Source organism: Aquarana catesbeiana, linkage group LG01 (genome assembly GCF_042186555.1).
Source record: "Aquarana catesbeiana isolate 2022-GZ linkage group LG01, ASM4218655v1, whole genome shotgun sequence".
NCBI classification, from domain to species: Eukaryota; Metazoa; Chordata; class Amphibia; order Anura; family Ranidae; genus Aquarana; species Aquarana catesbeiana.
This window is the reverse complement of record NC_133324.1, coordinates 565,911,497-565,934,592: the sequence shown is the minus strand read 5'-3', so window position 1 is coordinate 565,934,592 and position 23,096 is coordinate 565,911,497. Positions and strand designations below refer to the sequence as shown.

At 40.4% G+C, this 23,096-nt stretch overlaps 1 protein-coding gene across 1 annotated transcript in view; it reads left to right on the top strand.

Moving 5' to 3' along the window:
* The window catches only part of EFNA2 (ephrin A2), a 461,529-nt gene that overhangs the window by 45,469 nt on the left and 392,964 nt on the right, over window positions 1-23,096 (top strand). The gene's annotated exons all lie outside the window — the stretch shown is intronic.

Genomic DNA, 23,096 nt, shown 5'->3' with positions numbered 1-23,096 from the left:
AATTATACTTTCTTTTCCCTTCTCACTGGTGTTATTTTCCCTTGTGATGATGTCCATTGCAACAGCTTTTTGCATATCCCCCTTATACCACAGGTCTAATGGTAGGCGAGCTAGACGAAAAAGTGTCTGCTGGTGGTGTAATACTGTTCTTGCAAGATTCAGGTCAATCCTATAAGAATTTTCTACAAATTATTGACATCTTCTCAATGTATTCGAGTCTCAGGGTAAACTGGAGTGCCAGATTTTGCCAGTTGACCCAATGTTACATCTAGAGCAGAACCTGACCTTCCATTCACATGGACATCCAAATTGAAATATCTAGACATCCATATGTATATTATCGTCTATACTCAACTGTTGTCAGCTGAATCTTATTTCCCTAATCTCACTGACCAAAAACCAAGCTTAATGTGTATTTCCACTTTTGCAACCAAAATAGGATAACGCCTGCGTTGTATTTGTTACATATTCTCATTTGCATAGCTTAACCTAAAAAAAAATATTTAAAGATTGCTGCTTACGATTTAAATCCTCTTTATTAATACCTCCAACACTGAAACATTCTACTTAGTTCTCTTTGTTTATGAGGTGGCTGGGGAGCTAGGTTTGCCATTGTTAACCTTGTCTGTATTGTGCTGACAGATCTGATGATCAGTTGTAAACTAGACTTGAGCACCATATGTCCTAACAGGGTGTTAAAGATTAAGAAGTTGGTCTTGTTAATGGGAGGAGACTTCCTAAGACTTTCTATTGGGACAGACTGACTGACTCTGATGTTATTCCGATATGCTTGCAGTCAATCACAAGGCCTTCTCTTGAGAAACACCTTAAGGATAACAAACATTTGAAAAAAAATTAGGTATGCTATATGAATGGGAGAACAAACAAATATGTAGTGGAGTTTTGAATTTGACCTCAAAAGTGATGTATTAAAACATTAACCTATTTGGGATCCACTAAAATATTTTAAACAAATGAATACAGTTATCACAATGTTCTGACTTTCACAGAACAACATTACGTGACCCTACTCGTAATTAGCTTGTGGTTGATAAAATGAATGCCACCCGTTTAAGTTCATATGAGGACTTCTGTCACCTATTCTGTAGGGGTGGGAAAAGCCCCACAATCTATTACCTAAATGATGAAAGCAACTGCCAGAGCCTGAAAGTATGCACACCAATGCAGTCCTACCTAACAACACCCGTGATTCCCCAACACTCCACTTTGACTTAGACCCTCCCTACGAGGTATGAGAGGTTCAGGTTAATTGGTGCAATGGATTTAGTGAACCCTGAGTGTTCGAGGTTTGCAGACCCAGCGAAGTAATGCAGAAATTTGCCATAGTACCCATAATGCACTACCAGACCTCGGAACTCAAAGGGGTTGTAAACCCTCATGTTTTTTCACCTTAATGCATCCTATGCATTAAGGTGAAAAAACTTCTGTCACTGACCGGCCCCCTAGCCCCCCATTTTACTCACCTGAGCCCCGTATTTCCCTCGCCAGAGATGCGCTTTTCCTCTCTGCCCATTGTTTAGGCTCTTGATTGGATAGATTGATAGCAGCGCAGCCATTGGCTCTTGCTGCTGTCAATCAAACCCCATGACGCAGTCGCCGGGGCCAAGTCCGGCATTCTGCGTCTATGGAAGCAAATGCTGGACTCAGGAGTGTGCCCACAAAGTAACCCCCCAGGAGAGCGCTTCTCCTAGGGGGTTATACGATGCGGGGAGGAGCTATCAGCGCCGCTGGGGAACCCCAGAAGACGATTATCGGGGCCACTCTATGCAAAACGAACTGCACAGTGGAGGTAAGTATTACATGTTTGTTATTTAAAAAATAAAAAAAAAACGTAGCTTTACAATCACTTTAAGTCAGCTGGATTAAAAAGTAAGGGGCTTTTGGATAAGCCAGCCTTTCACTACAAAAGGGTGAAGTCATGGCAGCCATATTGTGCTTTAACTGTGATGGGAAAAGCGTAGGGAGTACTGCTGATAAGGTGCATAAAGATTAGTGTAGTGGTTATAGGCACTCGAACATCTGTTAACGTAGATTTAAACGCTTACTGAATGTCATGTGGATAGCAAAATGCTGTGTATCTTGGAGAATTTGTGGGTGGGAAAGAGTTTTTACTTTTTTTGTTATGTGTCCTGCACCCTCTTTACAGCTTGTACCTGTCCACATGCACTACAGTGATAACAAGCTGCATATGTTTTTTTTACAGGGCATATTTTCTAATTGTTGCTGGTTCCACTTGTTTTTTCAGAGGCCTTTTTTTTAAAGAGGACAATCCATGAAAGTAATTCCTATCTCGACCTGGCTTCTGACGCTTGCAGGAGGCACGGGTGATGTCACCGTGTATCACTGCTGCCTTCTGGGCTAGCTGAGTCCTTGAAATCCTGCAAGAATGCTCTCCAATCCACTGCAGGGGTGTATTGTTGTGAGTTTTCCATGACTTTGCTATCCCAGAATGCAACAGTGAGGTGTGGTGATGTCACCCACTCTTCCTGGAAGCTTCAGAAGCCAGGGCCAAGTTAAGTATTATTTTCTTTGCTTTTTTTTTTTTTTTGCTTTAGAAAAAGCTTTATTTTTTAATTGCCTTTGCAGGTGATTTAACTTTGGGGAGTGGAGGGGCTTTCAATAAAGTGGCATTTCCATTTTCATGATCTGTCCAGGAAAAAATGCCTATGAAAAAACAGCCAGTAACAATTAGGAAGATTTGCTTTAAACTTTAGAAAAGCCTACACTGCAGAGCTCTAAGGACTGGCCCCTGAAAATAACAGTGGCCTGTACCTGTGGAGCAGTGTTGCCAGATAGATTAGAATGGCTACTCCCTTCAGATCTCTGCAAGCTGCCCCTGACTCTGGAGAAAAGCTTTTCTTGCTGCTGTTCTGCCTCACCCTCAGAAATTTCCTCCTTTAAAATTCATGGCACACGGCATTTACTACCTCTAGTACTACCATCATCTATCCCCTCATTGCTGGAGCCCACTTCCTAGTAATCTCTAGCTGTTGGAACATCACTGCATCTTTCTTCTTCCTGCCTGGTGTCCCTGACTGCTTTTTGGCTGAACCCTCCTTTCCCTTTTTTGGTCGTGTTGCTATCTTCCTCATTCTAAACATCTTAAAGGAGTTGTAAAGGCAGAAGTTTTTTTATCTTCATGCATAAGGATAAAAAACCTTCTGAGCCACATTTCTGTCCACGAGTCCCTCGGCCATCCAGGAATCTCCTCCTGATTGGCTAAGACACAGCAGCAGCACCATTGGCTCCCACGGCTGTCAGTCAAAGTCAGTTAGCCAATCAGGAGTGAGAGGAGGTGGGGCTGAATGGCAGCTCTGTGCCTGAATGGGCACACAGCACTGCAGCTCGGCTCGGTTACCCCCATAGCAAGCTGCTTGCTGTGGGGGCACTCGACAGGAGGGAGGGGTCAGGAGCAGGGAAGAGGGACCTGAGAAGAGGAGGATCTGGGCTGCCCTGTGCAAAACCACTACACATAGAAGGTAAGTATAACATGTTTTTTTTTTTTTTTTTTTTTATAACTACTTAACCACTTCAATACCAGGGACTTAGACACCTTCCCGCCCAGGCCAATTTTTAGCTTTCAGCGCTGTGGCAATTTGAATGACAATTGCGCGGTCATGCTACACTGTACTCAAACTATTTTTTTATCATTTTGTTCCCACAAATAGAGCTTTGTTTTGGTGGTATTTGATCACCTCTGCGGTTTTTATTTTTTTCGCAACAAATAAAAAAAGACCGAAAATTTTGAAAAAAAACAAGTTTTTCTTTGTTTCTGTTAAAATTTTTTGTAAATAAGTACGTTTTCTTCCTCAATGACAGGCACTGATACGGCGGCACTGATGGGCACCAATGAGGTGGCACTGACGGGCACTGATGATGGGCACTGATAGGCGGCACTGATGGGCACTGATAGGTGGCACTGATGGGCACTGATAGGTGGCACTGGTATGCGACACTGATGGGCACTCATAGGTGGCACCGATGGGCACTCATAGGCGGCACTGATGGGCACTCGTAGGTGGCATTGATGGGTACTTATGGGTGGCACTGATGGGTACTTATAGGTGGCACTGATAGGTGACATGGATGGGCACTGACAGGTGGCACCGATGGACACTGATGGGTGGCACTGATGACACTGATTGGTGGCACTGATGCCCCTAATGGTGGCATTGCTGGGCATCACTGCAATATGGTGCCAATCAGTGCCCATTTGTGGGCACTGATTGGCACAGATTGGGCACTGACTGGGCACATTGGGCACATGTGGATGGCCATGGGGTACATACCTGGCCATCCACATGTTGCCCCCTTCCTTGGTGGTCCTAGTGACAATCCCTGGTGGTCCAGTTTGGTCATCTGAGGGGGGGCTGCGCTGATAAACAATCAGCGCAGACCCCCCCGTCAGGAGAGCCGCCGATCGGCTCTCCTCTACTCGCGTCTGTTAGACGCGAGTGGGGAAAAGCAGATCAACGGCTCTTCCTATTGACAATGTGATCAGCCGTGATTGGACACGGCTGATCACGTGGTAAAGAGCCTCCGCTGGAGGCTCTTAACCAAGATCGGTGGAGCGGTGTGTCAGACTGACACACCGCTCCACCGATCGCCGCGATGCGCGCCCCTGCAGGCGCGCGGCGGCATGTTATCCTGCTGGACATCATATGACGCCCAGTCAGGATAACTGAACCACCGCCCGGCCGTCATCTGCTATGGGCTGGGCGGGAAGTGGTTAAGGACCGCAAAGAATTTGCCCCTTTAATGACCAAGCCATTTTTTGCGATACGACACTGCATCGCTTTAACTGACAATTGCGCGGTCGTGCGACATTGTATACAAACAAAATTGATGTCCTTTTTTTCCCCACAAATAGAGCTTTCTTTTGGTGGTATTTGATCACCTCTGCGGTTTTTATTTTTTGCGCTATAAACAAACAAAGGGCGACAATTTTGAAAAAAAATAAAATTTCTTTACTTTTTGCTATAATACATATCCAAAAAAAAAAAAAAATTAAAAAACACATTTATTCATCAGTTTAGGCTGATATATATTCTTCTACATATTTTTGGTAAAAAAAAAAAAAAAATCGCAATAGGCGTATATTGATTTGTTTGTGCAGAAGTTATTGTGTCTACAAACTATGGGATAGATTTAGGGACTTTTTTAAATTGTTTTTACTAGTAATGGCGGTGATCTGCAGTTTTTAGCGAGACTGCGACATTGCGGCGGGAAAATCTGACCCAAAATGACACTTTTTGGGGACCAGTGACATTATTACATTGATCAGTGCTAAAAAAATGCACTGATCAATGTAAAAATGACACTGGCAGGGAAGGAGTTAATCAAGGGGGTTAAATGTGTTCCCTAGGTGTGTTCTAACTGTAGGGGGGCTGGGCTGCCAAGGACATGACAGAGATCACTGTTCCCAATCACTGGGAACAGTAGATACCTGTCATGTCGTCTGGCAGAACGGGGATCCGCTTGTTTACACTAGCAGATCCCCGTTCTACCTCTGTACTAGGCGATCATGGGTCAGCTACGGCGATTTGTGCAGGAGAGTCAACCAGCTGCCGTATAACGATGGCGGCTGGTCGGCAAGTGTTTAAAAGGAGACTTTACAAGCACTTTAACCTCCCTGGCGGTATGATTATTTTGGATTTTAGGTGCTGAAAGCGGTATAATTATTTTGCATGGAAATTTGACGTTTTATATTGTAGGTCTGTAATTCTTAACAATAACACACTTAAATCTGTCCAAACAAGAGTCTAGTAGATATCCCGGGTATGATAAAGTTTGAAACACAAAAACATAAATTATAATATAATAAATAAAAATAAATAGTTAAAAAAAAAAAAAAAATAATAATAAAATAAATTTCCCCACGATTCACTATCGCTCAATTCTGCAAGTGTTCTAATTTACTATCGCTGTTTTCTAGCTGGTCTAAAGCCACTTTTGATGTAAAGGGACACTTTTTGGTTGCTATGGACAATCTCCAGTTTCCAGGCAGAAAGAACAGTATATATAACATAAAACTGCATGCAGGGCATAGGACAAAGCACTGGGGACAAAAGGGATGTGAAATAATTTCATACAGTACTGTAATCTGTAAGATTACAGTACTGTATGTGTTATGATTTTACACTTTTTTGAATTTGCCGCCAGGCTCCGCCACCCGTGCGTCGCGCCGCTCGCAGGGAATGGAGCCTGGCACGGAGAGGCTTCAGAGGAGGTCGGAGCCCGCAGACACAGCGGGGGACATCGCAGGATCCCGGGGACAAGGTAAGTAAAGCCACACCAGGATCCTGCGATGTAATCCCGAGTGTGGCTCGGGGTTACCGCTAATGATCCTGAATTTTAACCCCGAGCCACACTCGGGAAAACCACCAGGGAGGTTAAAGGAGGAGTGCTTGCGCATGATCAAGATCATTCTCCTGTAGTGAGTCAGTGATTATGTGATTAAAAGTGCTTGCGGACAACTGCCTGCTCAGCATTGGGAAGGAGGAAGAAAAGTTAGGCTGTGTCAGCCACTTCATTACATTCTGTGCATGCTTTAGCTGTATAACATGGACACTCTGGAATAGAGAAGGCAGATGTGCCCTCACTCAAGGTGGTGACCACCACATTGTCTTGCAGAACCTTATTACCCCTTACTATTTCCACGTGCCTCTCACTTTAGACCCGGCTGACTTTTTTGTAATAAAGGGGAGTGCTTAAATTTTAAGACAGCTATGACAATATGTGGGATAAATATGTGGTGTTTTGGTGCACCCTACTTTACCACACAAGTATGCAGAGATCTGCTGCAAAAGGCAGCTTTGCCTGTGTCAGCAACAAATGTATATTGCAGCCCTGAAATGCCTTTGATGATTTATACCTACTTATGAAAAAATTAGGCAGGAGGGATATAGCAGCACAATATACTGTATGACTAATTGTTTATGGTGTGCATTTATTATTGTGCATTAAACTAAGATGTGACAACTTCATAGGCTGAACAGTGGGATCTAAGCAATTTGTAATGGAGGAGGCAGTGTAGGCTGGCATTGCTTCTAAGGGAGCTACTGCAGTTGGAGGATATGGAAAGCTGTAGAAGCTGTCATCCAAAATTCATGTAAGAGTATGAGGTGGAAAAAGAACAATATGGTCATGGTGAGCATTGTAGAAGAGGGGAATTGCACAGTACAACAGAAGAAAGCAGAAAAAGACAGGGGGAAGGTGGGGGAGATTGTGAGAGACCAGGGACTGCATCTGCTGCTTAGTTAATAGTGGATAGCATTTGAAAGAGCAAATAGAGGTACATCAGAAAAAGATGAGCAGCCCAAAAAATTTACCCAAGGAAATAAAATAAAATATACCTCCCCAAAAAAACATAAACCCTGATTTGCAGAAGGGTGGGCAACATGCAGTATGGCTATACATTTTTTGTTGCCATAAAATTTTCCCCTTCATTTGCTGCTGCCCACCCTTCTACATTGCTGTAGGATTTCCCCCTCCGTTTGGTGCTGTCCATCTTTCCTGTGTTGTAGAAGGGTGGGCAGCCTGTGACTGCAGGTTTTCACCCTGCAGAGGCTTTTAATGCCCTGACTATAATGAAAGAAAAAATGTAAAAAAAATGCAATTGACTGCTGAGTGTCTCTGAGAAGAAAGATGGAATTGCAAATACCCCTGGCCTCTGCTCAACAGCTCAACCACTGCATCAATATTAAATATACAGAAACAAATAAAAATATATAAATACATATGAAAATAAAAGAAATTAGGAAAAAAAAAGTGCTATTGGAAATTTTGCACTTTAGGGCAACCCAGACCCGGACATTTCAAATAGATTATATAGGGGAGCACAATGAGCTTGAAAAAGCAGAGCTCAAACTGCAAGATTTGGGGTGGTTATGGTGTAGCTTTTTCTTGCAGCTTCAGATGGCAGCTGATGTCTGCTGCTATTTTTGGAGTTGCTCTGCTTAGCCACTGTACAATATTTGTAGTTATTGTCTGGCAAATAATACACATTCTAATTTCTGTTTTTAAGATATAACCTGTCACCTATCTCCTTCTTATATCACAGCCTAACCAAGCTGGTTACAGACTGTCCAGCTACTGTCCAATATTTGTGTCTATTGAATAATAATATTAAATACGGTAATACATTCTAATGTTTATTTCAAGATAGCACCTGCCTCATCTCTCCTTCTTTTTTTGCGGCCTAACCAAGCTGCTTAGATAACATCAAACCACTGAGCAGTTTTTGTGACCAATATCTCTCACGTAATAGACAATACACTGTAATTTGAATTGAAATATAAAACCTGCCTTGTTTTCTGTTTGCTGCCTATTTGAGTCTTCATGTACTGTCCTGATACTAGTTAGTGTCTAGTTGGGGAATTATGGGAAAGGGAAGGGGTTCAAGGAATATAAATAAGTTGTGCACGCTCCTCTGCTGCTCACTTATCTTTTTGTCCTAATAGCTAGCTCACACTTTATGTAATTCCCCAAATCACAATAATATCAAAACAATAAGTGCAGAGCTACAAATCAAAAATAATGCAACAAATACCAACATTTAAATCAATTATTACCCTCTTGTGCTTAAATAATGATACTGTGCACAACAAAACATTTTTAAATGTCCATCTACCTTTGTGCTCTTTTTGCAAACATATAATGCAAACAGAAAAAAAAATGATATTTTTGTCCTTTGTGCTGGAAGATCACCTATTTTTCAGCATGAAAGGCAATAATATAATTTTTTCGGTTTAATTTTATATGTTTGCAAAAGGAAAACAAAGGTGGATGAACATTTAAGAATGTAATAATGTGCATAGTACACTGATAAAAATGATTCTGTTGGCATTGCCATTTTAACCAAAAACATTTATAATTTTCAACATAAAAATAAATCTTAATTCATTTACTTTGATATTTTAAGTACCTTACTTCATTTTCATTAGTTCTTAAAACACACTTTTTACATTTACAAAAATAATGTATAATATCGAGTAATCGAGACAAAACGTTTAAGGTATGTGCATTTCCATATTCTAATTGAGTTACATTTGCTTAAAAAAAATATCTTTTCATTTGACTGAAATTGCAGGACACATATATTCGCCAAACGAATATATGTGTATATGATGTATTTTGATGCTGTATATTTTAAAGAGTTTGACATCTTTTGAAGCTTTAAAAGCCTGCACAAGGCAGGTCCCATACTTTGAGGACCATTAGGACAAAAGAGCACCACCAGCAAGAAGAATTTTTCCAAGTCACTACAAAGCCATCCATTGAAAGGTAAGAGTGAACATTGAACTCAAACTCAAATTATTGTTTGCACGCTTTAAATGTTGCTTAACATACCATCCAAAATGTTTATTTTATTTGCAGACTAATATATTTGTAATAAATGGACATATGTCCGTTGTATACACCTATTGGAACAACTCACTTGTGGGCATGCAAAGTTTGTGCTTACTGCATAAGCGCAGAACGCAACCAAGATGCAGGGTGAGGGACTGCCAGCTGTTAAGTTTATAAAATTTTGTGCCATAAAAATGAATATTTCAGCTGGTTCCGTTTTTGAGATATTTGAATTCAAATTCAGATTATGTAATACCAAGCCCCGCCCACTTTGCACCCAATGGGGGAAGGGAAAAGGATCACCGCTCCAGGTGGAAATGTGGATATAGAACTCTCCTCAGAACTGAAACACCAGGTGCCGCCTAAGCATATAGCAACATGAGGCAAAAAGGAAGTTCTGGACAGCCCCACTCTCTGGAATATAGCCTTTATGGGGCAAATGAGCTGATGCGTTTCACACTTAACAGTGCTTAGTCATAGCCATAAGTCATAGTCATAAATGTCAAACGCGTCAGCTCGTTTGCCCCATTTTTTGCTGTGGCTTGTATCTGTTGGACTTTTTACTAATAAAGGCTATATTCCGGAGTACGGCTGTCCAGAATTTAAAAACAAAGATAGCATTTGTTTGCACTGCATCTGTGCTGATTTGTGCTGCAAAAACGAACGCATGTGCTGGTTTCAGAGATATTGCGCTTTATAGTTATTGAAACCTCTCCCACTTTGCACCACGTTATTACATTTTAAAAACAATTATACAATTTGTTTGTGCTGATTTGTATCACAAAAACAAACTTTCTGTTTGTTCGGTTTTTGAGATATTGGACATTCAACGTTAGATTATGTAACCTAAAGCCCCTCCCACTTTGCACATTACATTTTAAAAACCAATATACCATAATTATGCTGCATTAGCAGGAAAAACAAGCATATTGGTATAGTGTATTTTTTTCATATAGCACTCTCATTTTGTATCAGAAAGAATGATTCTGGGTATCATTTATGCTTTTAGCCTGAGCTATCCCGAAAACCTAAAATATACCTTTGAAGTTTTTCAGAAGATCTTTTTAGAGTTAGATGTGGGGAATCTATCTTCAAAAGTTCACACTTTAACCGCTTGTTGACCAGCCACCGTCATTATACTGTGGCAGGTCGGCTCTCCTGCGCAAACCACTATAGGTGTACGTCGGTCTTTTGCACCTGCGGTTCCGGCGGACTCGATGTCCACCCGCGGGCTCGATGTCCACCGGTGACCCGCGATAGCGGTGTACAGAGGCAGAACGGAGAACTGTATATGTAAACAAGGCAATTCCCCGTTCTGCCAGATGACATGTCAGAGATCTTCTGTTTCCAGTGATCGGGAACAGCTATCTCTGTCATGTCCCTGGTAGCCCATCCCCCCTACAGTTAGAACACAACCAGACAACACACTTAATCTCTTGATCGCCCCCTAGTGTTAACCCCTTCCATGCCAGTGTTATTTATACATTGATCAGTGCATTTTTATAGCACTGATCAATGTAATAATGTCACTGGTCCCCAAAAAGTATAACTTGTAGTCAGATTTGTCCGTCGCAATGTCGCAGCCCCGCTAAAAATCACAGATCACCAGTAAAAACGATTAAAAAAAAAAAGTCCCTAAATCTATCCTATAGTTTGTAGATGCGATAACTTTTGCACAAATTAATCAATATACGCCTATTGCGATTTTTTTTACCAAAAATATGTAGAAGAATATATATCGGCCTAAAGTGATGAATACATTTTGTTTCTTTTTATATTTTTGGGGGGATATGTATTATAGCAGAAAGTAAAAAAAAGATAGTTGTTAGTCTTTTATTTGTTAATAGTCTTTTTTTTTTTTTTAGCGCAAAAAATAAAAACTGCAGAGGTGATCCAATACCACCAAAAAAAAGCTCTATTTGTGGGAAAAAAAGGGGCGTAAATTTTGTCTGGGTACAGCGTTGCACGACTGCACAATTGTCAGTTAAAGCGACCAGTGCCTTATCTCAAAAAATGGCCTGGTCATTAAGGGGGCAAATCCTTATGGGGCTGAAGTAGTTAAAGTGCAAATAACTTTTCTAAAAGGCTTAAAAAAAAGTTAATACATTCTGTAATCTATGTTCTTTACAGATATACTGTACTGTAAAACCTTGGTGTGAGAGTAACTTGGTTTGAGAGTGCAACATTTTTAAATAAATTTTGACTTGATATACAAGCGATGTCTTGATATACAAGTAGCGTCACGTCACAACTGAGTATAAAAGAGAAGAGAGTCACCTATAAGTGTAGCAATATAGTTACATTTAATGAAAGTACAACATTTAGCAACTCACATGGTTGATGATTAAAACAGGCACATCTAAGTATGCAGGCATCTGGAGTAAACCTGTCCACAGAGTCCATCCTGTGTGGGGTATAGTCTGTGGTATAGTATGTGGACAGCTTTACCCCGGATGCCTGCATACTTAGATGTGCCGCTTTTAATCATCAAACATGTAAGTTGCAAAATGTTGTACCCCTCCTATTAAATATAACCATGTTGCTACACTTAGAGGCGCCTTTCTTCTTTTATAAGCTGTAGCTCCTGCTGGATTTTGCTTCTAATCCCCTTGTGGAGGCTTCCATTTGTGGATAGACATTTTATGGTTACACAGCCTATCACATTGCTATAATCTTTTTATATGGACTTTAACCTGAAGGACTTATGAATAAATGATTATGAAACGAATCATTTGAGTTTCAATTATTTCTTATTGGGAAATTTGCTTTGATATACAAGTGCTTTGGATTACAAGCATGTTTCTGGAACGAATTATGCTCGCAATCCAAGGTTTTACTGTATATACATGTGTGTGTTTCAGTTTGATTTGTTAGCTGAGAAAGAGGCAATTTTTTCTTTTTTTTTTTAAATGTTTACATTTACATTTGATGCTGCTTTAATAATATTACATTTGTAACACTTGTAGCACAGTGGTGTAGTGGTTAGCACTTTCGCCTAGCAGCAAAAGGGTTGAATCCCATACCATGACACTACCTGCCTGGTGTTTACATGTTCTACCCTGTGCCTGTGTAGGTTTCCTCCCACACTCCAAGGGCATGCTGGTAGGGTAATTGGCTCCTGTGTAAATTGGCCCTAGTATGTGTATGTATGCATGTGAGTTTGGGATCCTAGATTGAAAGCTTGTTGAGGGCAGGGACTGATCTGAATGTACAATGTATATGTAAATTGACGTTGCTGTATAAGTACTCGAAATAAATAAGTTAATGTATGTGTTCCTAACTTAAACTTTTCTATAAACTGGAAAATTTGAGTTGGCGTTACTTGAACCTATGGTCAAACTGGGAAAATTGAGTTGGCTTTACTTGAAACTATGGTCTATAAACTAGGAAAAATGTTGTTGGCTTTACTTAAAACTATAGTTCCAGACAAGTTAAGGTATGTATTCCTAACTTAAAACATTATGATCTATAAACTCAAAAAAATTGAGTTGGCTTTACTTAAAACAGCAAAATTGAAAACATGAAAAGTCTAATGAGTCAGACAAAAATAAGTTTAGTTGACAGTACGTAAAAAGCTGATGCAAATAGTTGCCTTAATTTTTTTGAGTAGACCCAGCACAATATTGTTTACAGTGTATCATTATTTAAAAGAGAAGTATGGGATTTTTTTTTATCCCATATTCATACTTACCTAGGTGGATGCATCTGTCCCCTGCCGTCTCTTCACTGAGAACTGAGCCACCGAACATCACCGATGGCTCGGTTCTCTCACCTCCCCGAGCGGAAAGCTGCTGGCTGTCAGTCAGCATCTCTCCTGCTCTGCTCCTCCACGCTCATTGGAGTGCTGAGCTTTGGAGAGGTGGGGAGCGGCCGTCTCAGCGGCTCGCCATCAGGCCAGACACCTGGCGGATTCAGACTTCTGAAATCGGGATGACACGGTGCCTGGACTGATCCTGGGAGCGTGCCTGTGGGTCAGAAGGACTCGATGTCCTCTGGCGGCCAACGATTGACTTGTACACAGGCAGAACGGGGAAATGCCTATGTAAATAAGTCATTTCCTCGTTGTGAGAGGTGACATGACAGGGATCTACCGTTTCCAGGGGTCAGGAACAGTGATCTGTCATTTCCCAGTGAGCTCATCCCCCCCCCACAGTTAGAAACACTCATAGGGAACACAGTTAACCCCCTTGATCGCCCCCTAGTGTTAACCTCTTCTCTGCCAGTGACATTTATACAGTAATCAGTGGCTATTTTTAGCTCTGATCGCTGTATAAATGTCAATGGTCCCAAAAAAGTTTTAAAAGTGTCCGATCTGTCTGCCGCAATGTCACAGTCCCAATAAAAATCGCTGATTGCCGCCATTACTAGTAATAAAAAATTCTCTATTTTGTAGATGCTATAACTTTTGCACAAATCAATTAATATACGCTTATTGCGAATTTTTTTTACCAAAAATATGTAGAAGAATATACATCTGCCTAAACTGATGAAGAAATTTGCTTTTAAAAAAATAAATGTGGGATATTTACTATAGCAAAAAGTAAAAAAAAAAATATTTTTTTCAAAATTGTCGTTCTTGTTTTGTTTTTAGCGCAAAAAATAAAAACCGCAGAGGTGATCAAATACCACCAAAAGAAAGCTCTATTTGTGGGGGAAAAAAAGACGTTTTTTGGGTTCAATATCGCACAACCGCGCAATTGTCAGTGAAATCGACGCAGTGCCGAATCGCAAAAAAATGCTCTGGTCATTAAGGGGGTAAAACCTTCCGGGGCTGAAGTGGTTAAAGCCCATGGTAATTGCCATTTTTTGTGCACTGTGTGAGTTTACATGTTAATGTCTTTTATACTGCTTGTGATATCCAAGGGTATACTGGAACAATTGCCTGTTTTTGTTTATTTAGATTAGTACTTTATTGGCTTAATGCAATATTAAGAAAGCAGCATACATGGTGTCATTATTTGTTTGGCTTCATATATATTTACGGAGACAAAATCTCTATTTTTAGCCTAGATGTTAGAAAAAAAATATTTTTCAGTTCTTTGGGTTCACTAGCTGTATTGTATGCTGTGGACTTTTTGCAAATTTTAATTTCTTGTATTTCACCTTTTTGAATTTTTGGAAAGATCTTGCATGTCTGATTTGGATCATATGGAGCATGGTTGCATGCAGCTTTTTTCTTGCGTTTGTCATGTATTTGTTTAATTCTTCTATAGAAGCCAGTAGGAAAGTGTGCTTAAACATATCTCAAATGCAAGCTCCTTCCATGAAAGCACCCAAATGCTTGCTTCATTTGACATCTGAGTCTAATGCCCGTGTATCCAGATTTCTTTTAAAATTCATAACTGTTTTGTTAAACAATGTGAATTCCATAAAAGTCTTGCAGCCATTCATGTAACCAATGCCAAGACTTTGTTAGTGCAGCCAGTGTTTTTGATTCTGTCAAAAACACTGGCTGTCCCAGTAAGTGAGTGCTGAACAGCCTCAAAGTGCCAATATCCTCTGCACTGGCAGGGACCGCAAGAGTAATGCATTGACAATGCTTATTTACTTGACTTTATTTAACTACTTCAGCTCTTTGGAAAGGCATATTACATCCAGAGTGTGAAGGGTTAAGCACGAGTTCATAAGCTTCTGTTCGTTTTGTTGAGCCTGCTCCCAGCTGTAAAGTAAAAGTGATCGGGGAGGCTATACAGCCACACTATCACTTTTATAGTGCGAGCAGGGCGGTCCCTCATTGGACCCCCTAACCATGGTTACCATGTTCTGTTCCTGGGAGCCCTGAACCACATCGGAAGGCTTCAGGGTGGAGAGCGGGAGGAAAACGATCAATCTTCCCTGCAGTGATTGAAGCCTGAAGCAACAGTGATTTCGCCACTTCTGGTTGCAGAAATAGCAAAAAAAAAAAAGAAAAAAAGATAATTAAACATAACCTCCATTGCCCTTCACAACCTGGAATTAACATGGATTGTTTGAAGATTTGCATCATTTAATTTACAGAACATGTCCACCACTTTGAAGATGTTTTTTTTTTTTTTTTTATTGTAAAGCAAACAACAAATAGGACAAAGTAACAGAAAGAGTCAATGTTCATAACTATTCACCCCCGTAAAGTCAATACTTTGTAGAGCCACCTTTTGCGGCTATGACAAATCCAAGTCGCTTTGGATAAGTCTCTATGAGCTTGCCACATCTTACCACTGGGATTTTTGCCCATCCCTCCTTGCAAAACTGCTCCAGCCCCTTCAAGTTGGATGGTTTGCGCTTGTGAACAGCAATCTTTAAGTATGACCACAGATTTCAATTAGATTGAGGTCTTGGCTTTGACTAGGCCATTCCAACACATTAAGGGCTCCTTCAAACGGACGTGTCCGTGTACGAAGCCCGCTCTGCTCAGCGGGGGATTGCTCCGTCGATCCCCACTGAGCAGGCAGATGACAGAGCGCCGCTCTCCCCTATGGGGGATCAGATGACGACGGACCATAGAGTCCATCATCACCCGATCCGATCGTATCCGCAGACGGATGGAAAAGTAGGTTTTTCCTCCGTCACACTTTTTTAGATCGGAGCGGGTCGAATGTCAGCGGACATGTCACTGCTGACATCCGACGTTCCATAGAGGTCTATGGAGCGTCCGTTCAGGTCCGCCTAAAAAACTGACAGGCGGACCTGAACGGATCAGCCGTGTGAAAGAGGCCTTAAATGTTTCCCCTTAAACCTATCAAGTGTTGCTTTAGCAGTGCGTTTGGGGTCATTGTCCTGCTGGAAGGTGAACCTCGGTCCTAGCCTCAAATCACACACAGAGTGGTACAGGTTTTGCTCAAGAATATCCCTGTATTTAGCACCATCCATCTTTCCCTCAACTCTGACCAGTTTCCCAGTCCCGACTACTGAAAAACATCCCCACAGCATGATGCTGCCACCACCATGTTTCACTGTGGGGTTGGTGTTCTTTGGGTGATGTGATGTATTGGGTTTGATCAGTCTCATCAGACCAGAGCACCTTCCTCCATACATTTTGGGAGTCTCTTGCGTGCCTTTTCACAAACTCAAAACGTGCCATTTTGTTTTTTGCTGAAAGTAATGGCTTTCTTCTGGGCACTCTGCCATAAAACCAACTCTTATTGTCGTCCTTTGTACAGTCTCTGCTGTGGAACTCTACAGCTCCTCCAGGCTTACCTTAGGTCTCTGTGCTGCCTCTCTGATTAATGCCCTCCTTGCCCGGTCTGTGAGTTTTGGTGTGCGGCCGTCTCTTGGCAGGTTTGCTGTTGTGCCATGTTCTTTACATTTGGTTATGATAGATTTGATGGTGCTCCTAGGGATCATCAAAGATTTGGATATTTTTTTAAACCTAACCCTGACTTGTACTTCTCAACAACATTGTCCCTTACTTGTTTGGAGAGTTCCTTGGTCTTCATGGCAGTGTTTGATTAGCGGTGCCTCTTGCTTAGGTGTTGCAGTCTCTTGGGCATTTCAAAAAGGTGTGTATGTATATGTAATGACAGATCATGTGACACTTAGATTACACACAGGTGGACATCATTTCACTAATTATGTGACTTCTGAAGGTAATTGGTTGCACCAGAGCTTTTTTTGGGATTCATAACAAAGGGGGTGAATACATACGCACATGCCAATTATCATTTTTTTATTTCTGAAAAATAGTTTTATGTATATATTTTTCTAATTTTACTTCACCAACTTAGACTATTGTGTTCTGATCCATCACATATAATTCAGATTAAAAAAACATTGAACTAAAGGCTGTAATGTAACAAAATAGGTAAAAAGCCAAGGGGGTGAATACTTTTGCAAGGCACTGTATATTGTGTGTTTGCACTAAAATTAATTTTATTATATTTTTCCTGAAAATTTGCATTTCATAAATAGTTCTGCAAATACTCTTGCATAAAAATTAAAAATACTATCTTTTTATTCTAAAGGGCCTCTGATTTCTGAAAATATATATATTATTCTGAGGGTTTTAAGTAATTTTATGGCCAAGATTTTTACCTGTATGTAAAAAAAAAATAGCTCTAGCGCCGAATTGGTAAAGTATAGGTCTGAACATTATACCAAAAGCTATAGCTGAAAACCTTAATTCATTCCTAAAAACTGTTTTCCAGTGAAAAAAAATGATACTATGGCTTTTGCCAGAGCTGGTTACAGCTTTCTCCAAAAGAGAAGTTGATTGAACTATACATGTTTGTTTACTCTGTCTCTATTTGAGAGGCAGGATAACGTTGAGGAAAGGCGCCCATGGTGATGCACCGTAAAGCGAGCAGTGGAATTACCACTGCTGTTTTAAAGTGGCCCCTGAGTAACAAAGTGTGTACCTAAAAAGGTTTCATGTATTGATAGAAGCATTTTCATTATAAGTGTTCTTCCTTTTTTCATTTAGTAAATACCTTGATGGGTCAAACAGCCTTGAATTTTCATTGTTTTGGTCATTACCCTTGTAAAAATATACCTATATTTCAGGGTTTGTAAATTATATAAAGATAGAGTTTTTTTTTCCTTTTAACATCTAAGGGCTTCCATTACTGTGTTATTATTTTGGCTCAGCATAGCACTGTTTTCAGGGTTTCAATGTTCTTGTTAATTGAGTTCCAAAAACTATAGTTCATATTAAAGTTAAAGCCTTGACAGGAAATTATACTTTCCCCTTGTAAATGTGTAATTTTAGTGCAGGATACTATTTTTCTGGCCTGCGCAGACTGCAATTGTGTGCTGTTGCAAACTCTATTATCTGCAATTACTTCCAAATCCTATTCCATCAACAGTTCACTTAATATAGTGTCATTTAATGTAGAAGATGCATGAATATTCTTTACTCACCAAATGCATGACCTTGCATTTATCCCCGGTGAATTTCATCAGCACTTATCCACTCAGTTCCAAATTTATACAGATCTCTTTGCTGGAAAGAAATATATTTTTTTTGAGTTTGTATTGCTCATTTTTTTTCAGGTTTGTCATAGACCAACATCAAGAACATACTGCAAGCTAAAGGAGAACTCTGGGGAAACATTGCCGGGGGAAGGGAAAGCTTTTTTTTTGTATATCTATATATGCACTGTCTTTGCCTGAAATTGCATGAATGTTAAAGTGGAGTTCCACCCACTTTTACAACTCTTCAGCATCCCTCACTAAACTGTGCACTGTAAACAAATTGGATATATAATTTTTCTTTTCTCAGCACCTACTGTATATCTGCTGTATTCATTTTTCACTTCCTCCTCCCTGGCCGCGGCCCATCGCATCATTTCCTGTTTGCAATGCCTTCTGGGAAGGGGTGGCAACTTCCTCTGAAACTGCCGTTGCTATGGAAACCTGACCTGAAACCTATTACATTGCTTGTGCTGCACTGAGCATGTGCGAGATCTGCAAGGATGAGATCCAGGAAGAAATACAGTCTGGATGCCCACACTTAGGATGCCCACACTTAAGATGGCCACGGCCTGCTGTAAGTTTATAAAATAACAAACTATTGCTATAAACTAACAAAACAGACCTTAGTTTACAGACTAACTTTACTAGAATACATTAAGCTTGTGTATTATAGGGGTATTTTTATTTAAAATGTATAATTTCAGCCGGAACACCACTTTAATGAGAGCCCCTCAAAGCCCATCTTGGGGGTAGAGGGGTGGTAATTTTGCCTCTTTTTTTATTACATAGAGTCTGATTCTTCAAGTTTCTGTGACACTTATGGTATACTAAACCTGGCCTCTCAAGTGATGTTATCACTTCAAAGAGAGAAACATTTCAGGTATTTTAATGCCTAACATTTTTAATTAGCGATTTTACGTTTGATTCTTGATGCATTTTGATTAGGTAAAAAAGCTAATTTTGGTAAGAGTGAAATTTCAGGCATATTTTTGTTTTGCCAGAAGCAGGTAAAGCACTATTGTTATTCCATGGTCCACACTGCACTTCCTTTATATTATAAATAATAATGTGAAAAAACAGTGCCAGTGTGCCTATCTCACATGTGTTTGTTTCTATATAATAAAGTGCTGTGCAATAAATTAAATATATATTAACATTGGATTAATACCTTAAAAAATATAATCTCATATTAATAATAGTGTCCCAATCAGTGATTTTCCACTATTCATTAATAAAATGAAATTAGCACTTTATTATTATGGAACTGGTTGCACTGAATAATGTCATATGAACTTTGAACACCGATGCACATGTACTTTTGGGCTAAAGCTTGTTTTACTAGTTTAATTGTATTTATGTATATTGGAATCTCACTGATTGGTGCATTGGTTATTGATATAAGATAATATTTTTAAGGTATTAATCCAGTGTTAATATATATTTAATTGATTGCACAGCACTTTAATGTATAGAAACAAGCACAGGTGAGAAAGGCACACTAGCACTATTTTTTCATGTTATTATTTGCACGTATGCCAGTAGGTATTTCCAGTGGCTGGGACAGAGGCATTTTATTACTGTTTTAATTTGACCTATGAAGGTTGGCGCCGACATATTGTATATAGATTAGAGCTGCACGATTCTGGCCAAAATGGGAATAACAATTTTTTTGCTCAGAATCAAAAGATCACGATTCTCGCGACGTAAAATCTTTCACAATATACAAAAAAATAAAAAAATGGGCTAACTTTACTGTTTTTTTTTAAATTCATTAAAGTAATTTAAAAAAATGCATTTGAAAGACCGCTGCACAAATACAGTGTGACATAAAATATTGCAACAACCACCATTTTATTCTCTAGGGTGTCTACTAAAAAATATATATATAACGTTTGGGGGTTCCAAGTAATTTTCTAGCAAAAAAAAAAATGATTTTAACTAGAAACCAACAAAAAGGTTTAGTGTTTAAGTGGTTAAACTTTTTTCACTTACACACAAAGTCTATTCCATTGACAAATTGTTACAATGTTTATACTTAAGTTCAACTGATAAAGCATATTGTGATTCTTGGCAGACTGCCCAGTTTTTCTCTTCCTTTCTTTTGAGGGCTGTGGCTTCAGAAGAGCAGAGAGAATTCTTTGCATAGAAAGAATTGTGAAACACTTTAGTCAAGATCGCAATAACGATTATTGATGATTAATTGTGCAGCTCTAATATAGATCCTTACTATATTATGCAAGCACTGTTGAAAAAAAAAAAAAAGGAACATTTATTTGATGTATTATTTATTTGTAAAACTAAACTTGAGGCTAAAATCTTTACCCTTGAAATCCATTTTCGGAGCTAGTATGCGGTGCGTACTAGTTCATTATGAAATACCTTAGAACGAGGTTCCCGTGTCGCAGCCCTGTCCACACCTGGAGAGCTGACATTTTGCCCTCGGCATTTCATCCAGGTATGTGGCTCCGGCGCTGTGAGTGGCCGGAGCCACGATGACGTCACTCCCGCACATGCGGGCGGGAGTCTTCTTCCCGGCCGGGCATTCATAGCGCATGTGCCGTTGATGTCAGCGGCTGCATGCAAAGTGAATATCTCCTAGACCTTACAAGTTTAGGAGATATTTATTTTACCTACAGGTAAGCCTTATTATAGGTAAAAATAAAAAATAACGGTATACAACCACGTTAATAAGCTTTGTAGAACACCCTGTTCACACCTCCCACCAGCCATGATAAGTCTGCATTGCATAAAGAAGCACAGAGACCCGGAGATATGACAGAATTATTCAAGTTCTATTTAAAAAAAAAAAAAAAGCAATAGCATGTTGATGAAGGAGTGGAAAAAACAAAAAGGGAAGGCAAAGTATAACTAGATTTTACTTCAGCTTTAATAAAATGAAGATTAAAGCAGAGTTCCACCCATTTCTCTGTTTATTAAAAGTCAGCAGCTACAAAAAGTGTAGCTGCTGACTTTTAATAAACAGACACTCACCAGCCCCACGGTCCAGCGATGCGGCCGTCCGGAGCCTCGCTCCTTTCCTCCTCTCTGCAGTGCCGGCATTCCAAGTGTGGGCACCCGGCTGTGACAGATTGCGGCTTCGTACACTTATGACGTAGGCTTTTAACCACATGATCAGCTGTGACCAATCACAGCTGATCACAGTGGTAACCAGGAAGTGCCGGTATTTGGCTTTCCTCAGTTCGTGCTGACAGGGAGAGCCGATCGACGTCTCTCCTGCAGGGGGGGGTCTGCACTGAGAATCAGCTCAGCCCGCATCAGAGGTGCCCACCAAAATGCCAATCAGTACCCATCAAAGTGCCAATCAGTGTCCATCAGTCACACCTGTCAGTGCCCTTTACAGATGCCAATCAATGCCCATCAGTAATGACTGTCGGTGCCTCCTCATCAGTGCTGCCGATCAGTGCCATCTATTAGTGCCCATCAGTGCCACCTATCAGTGCCCATTAATGCTGCATATCAGTGGCACCTATCAGTGCCCATCAGTGCCGCCTATCAGTGCCGCCTATCAGTGCTGCATATAAGTACCTCCTCATCAGTGCCACCTTATCAGTGCCACTTCATCAGTGCCCGTCAGTGAAGGAGAAAACAATATTTTATAACAGAAATTAAGAAGAACTTTTACTTTTTCCAAAATTTCGGTCTTTTTTAGTTTGTTTAGCAAAAAATAAAAACCCAGTGGTGATCAAATACCACCAATCTGTGGGAAGAAAATGATAAAAAACTTAGTTTGGGTACAGTGTTGCATTAAGGGGGGAAAGTGGCCTGTATTGAAGTGGTTAAAGGGGTTGTAAACCCCCAAGGATTTTCACCTTAATGCATTCTATGCATTAAGGTGAAAAACCTTCTGTAATGCAGCAGCCCCCCAGAGCCCCCCCTTTTCCTTACCTGAACCCGATCGTTCCAGCGACGGGGACGAGCACAGCAGCTCCAGCTGCTGCCAGGTCCTCATTGGATAGATTGATAGCAGCAGGAGCCACTGGCTTCTGCTGCTGTCAATCAAATCCAGTGACATGGGAGCCGGGAGGTGGGGCCGAGTCCTGCTGTCTGTGTCAACGGACGCAGCAGCAGGACTCAGGAGCATGCCCTCACGAGTACCCCCATGGAATGGAATGCAGCTCTCTGTGGGGGCACTTGAGAAGAGGAGGAGCCAGGAGCTAAGAGACCCCAGAAGAGGAGCATCGGGGCCACTCACTGTTTCCCAGATTTGCAAGGCTGCTACTTGGTCTCCTGTGTACTTTCTCTAAGTTCAACCAGGTGGATGTCCAGGCCTTATCCGATGCAAGCTTCAGTCTTAATCCAGGTGGCTGTCTGAGCTGCAAGCAGTCCCCAGTAATGTGTTTTTTTTTTTTTTTAAGGCCTGTTTGCATTTGTTTGACGCGCTACCCACAAAGGTCTAAAGTAGAACTATAGGCAAAACGTTAGTATTTTTATTTTGGATTAGAGCAAGTGAATGTTATAGCCCCTGTGAAAATGTTGTTCGCTATCTGTGTCCCATTGCGGAGATTTCCCTTCACTTCCTGTGCCATAGCCAAACAGGAAGGTATAGGAAATCATTGTAAATTAAGGGAATCCCTTGGGGACCCCCGGGTCACCAGAACTAGTGTCCCCATTGGAAGATTTCCCCTCTGTTACTTTTTTGGGGGCAACTCAAAATTTGAGATTTTCTTTTACTTTCCCTTTCAATAATAAACAAACAGCAATAAAATCTTTTTATTATATTTGAATTTTTTTTTTTTCAGATTTGTACATTTGTATTTTATATAACTTTTATTAATTGTTTTAAAAATGTATTATCAAAAAAGGTACCTCTTATA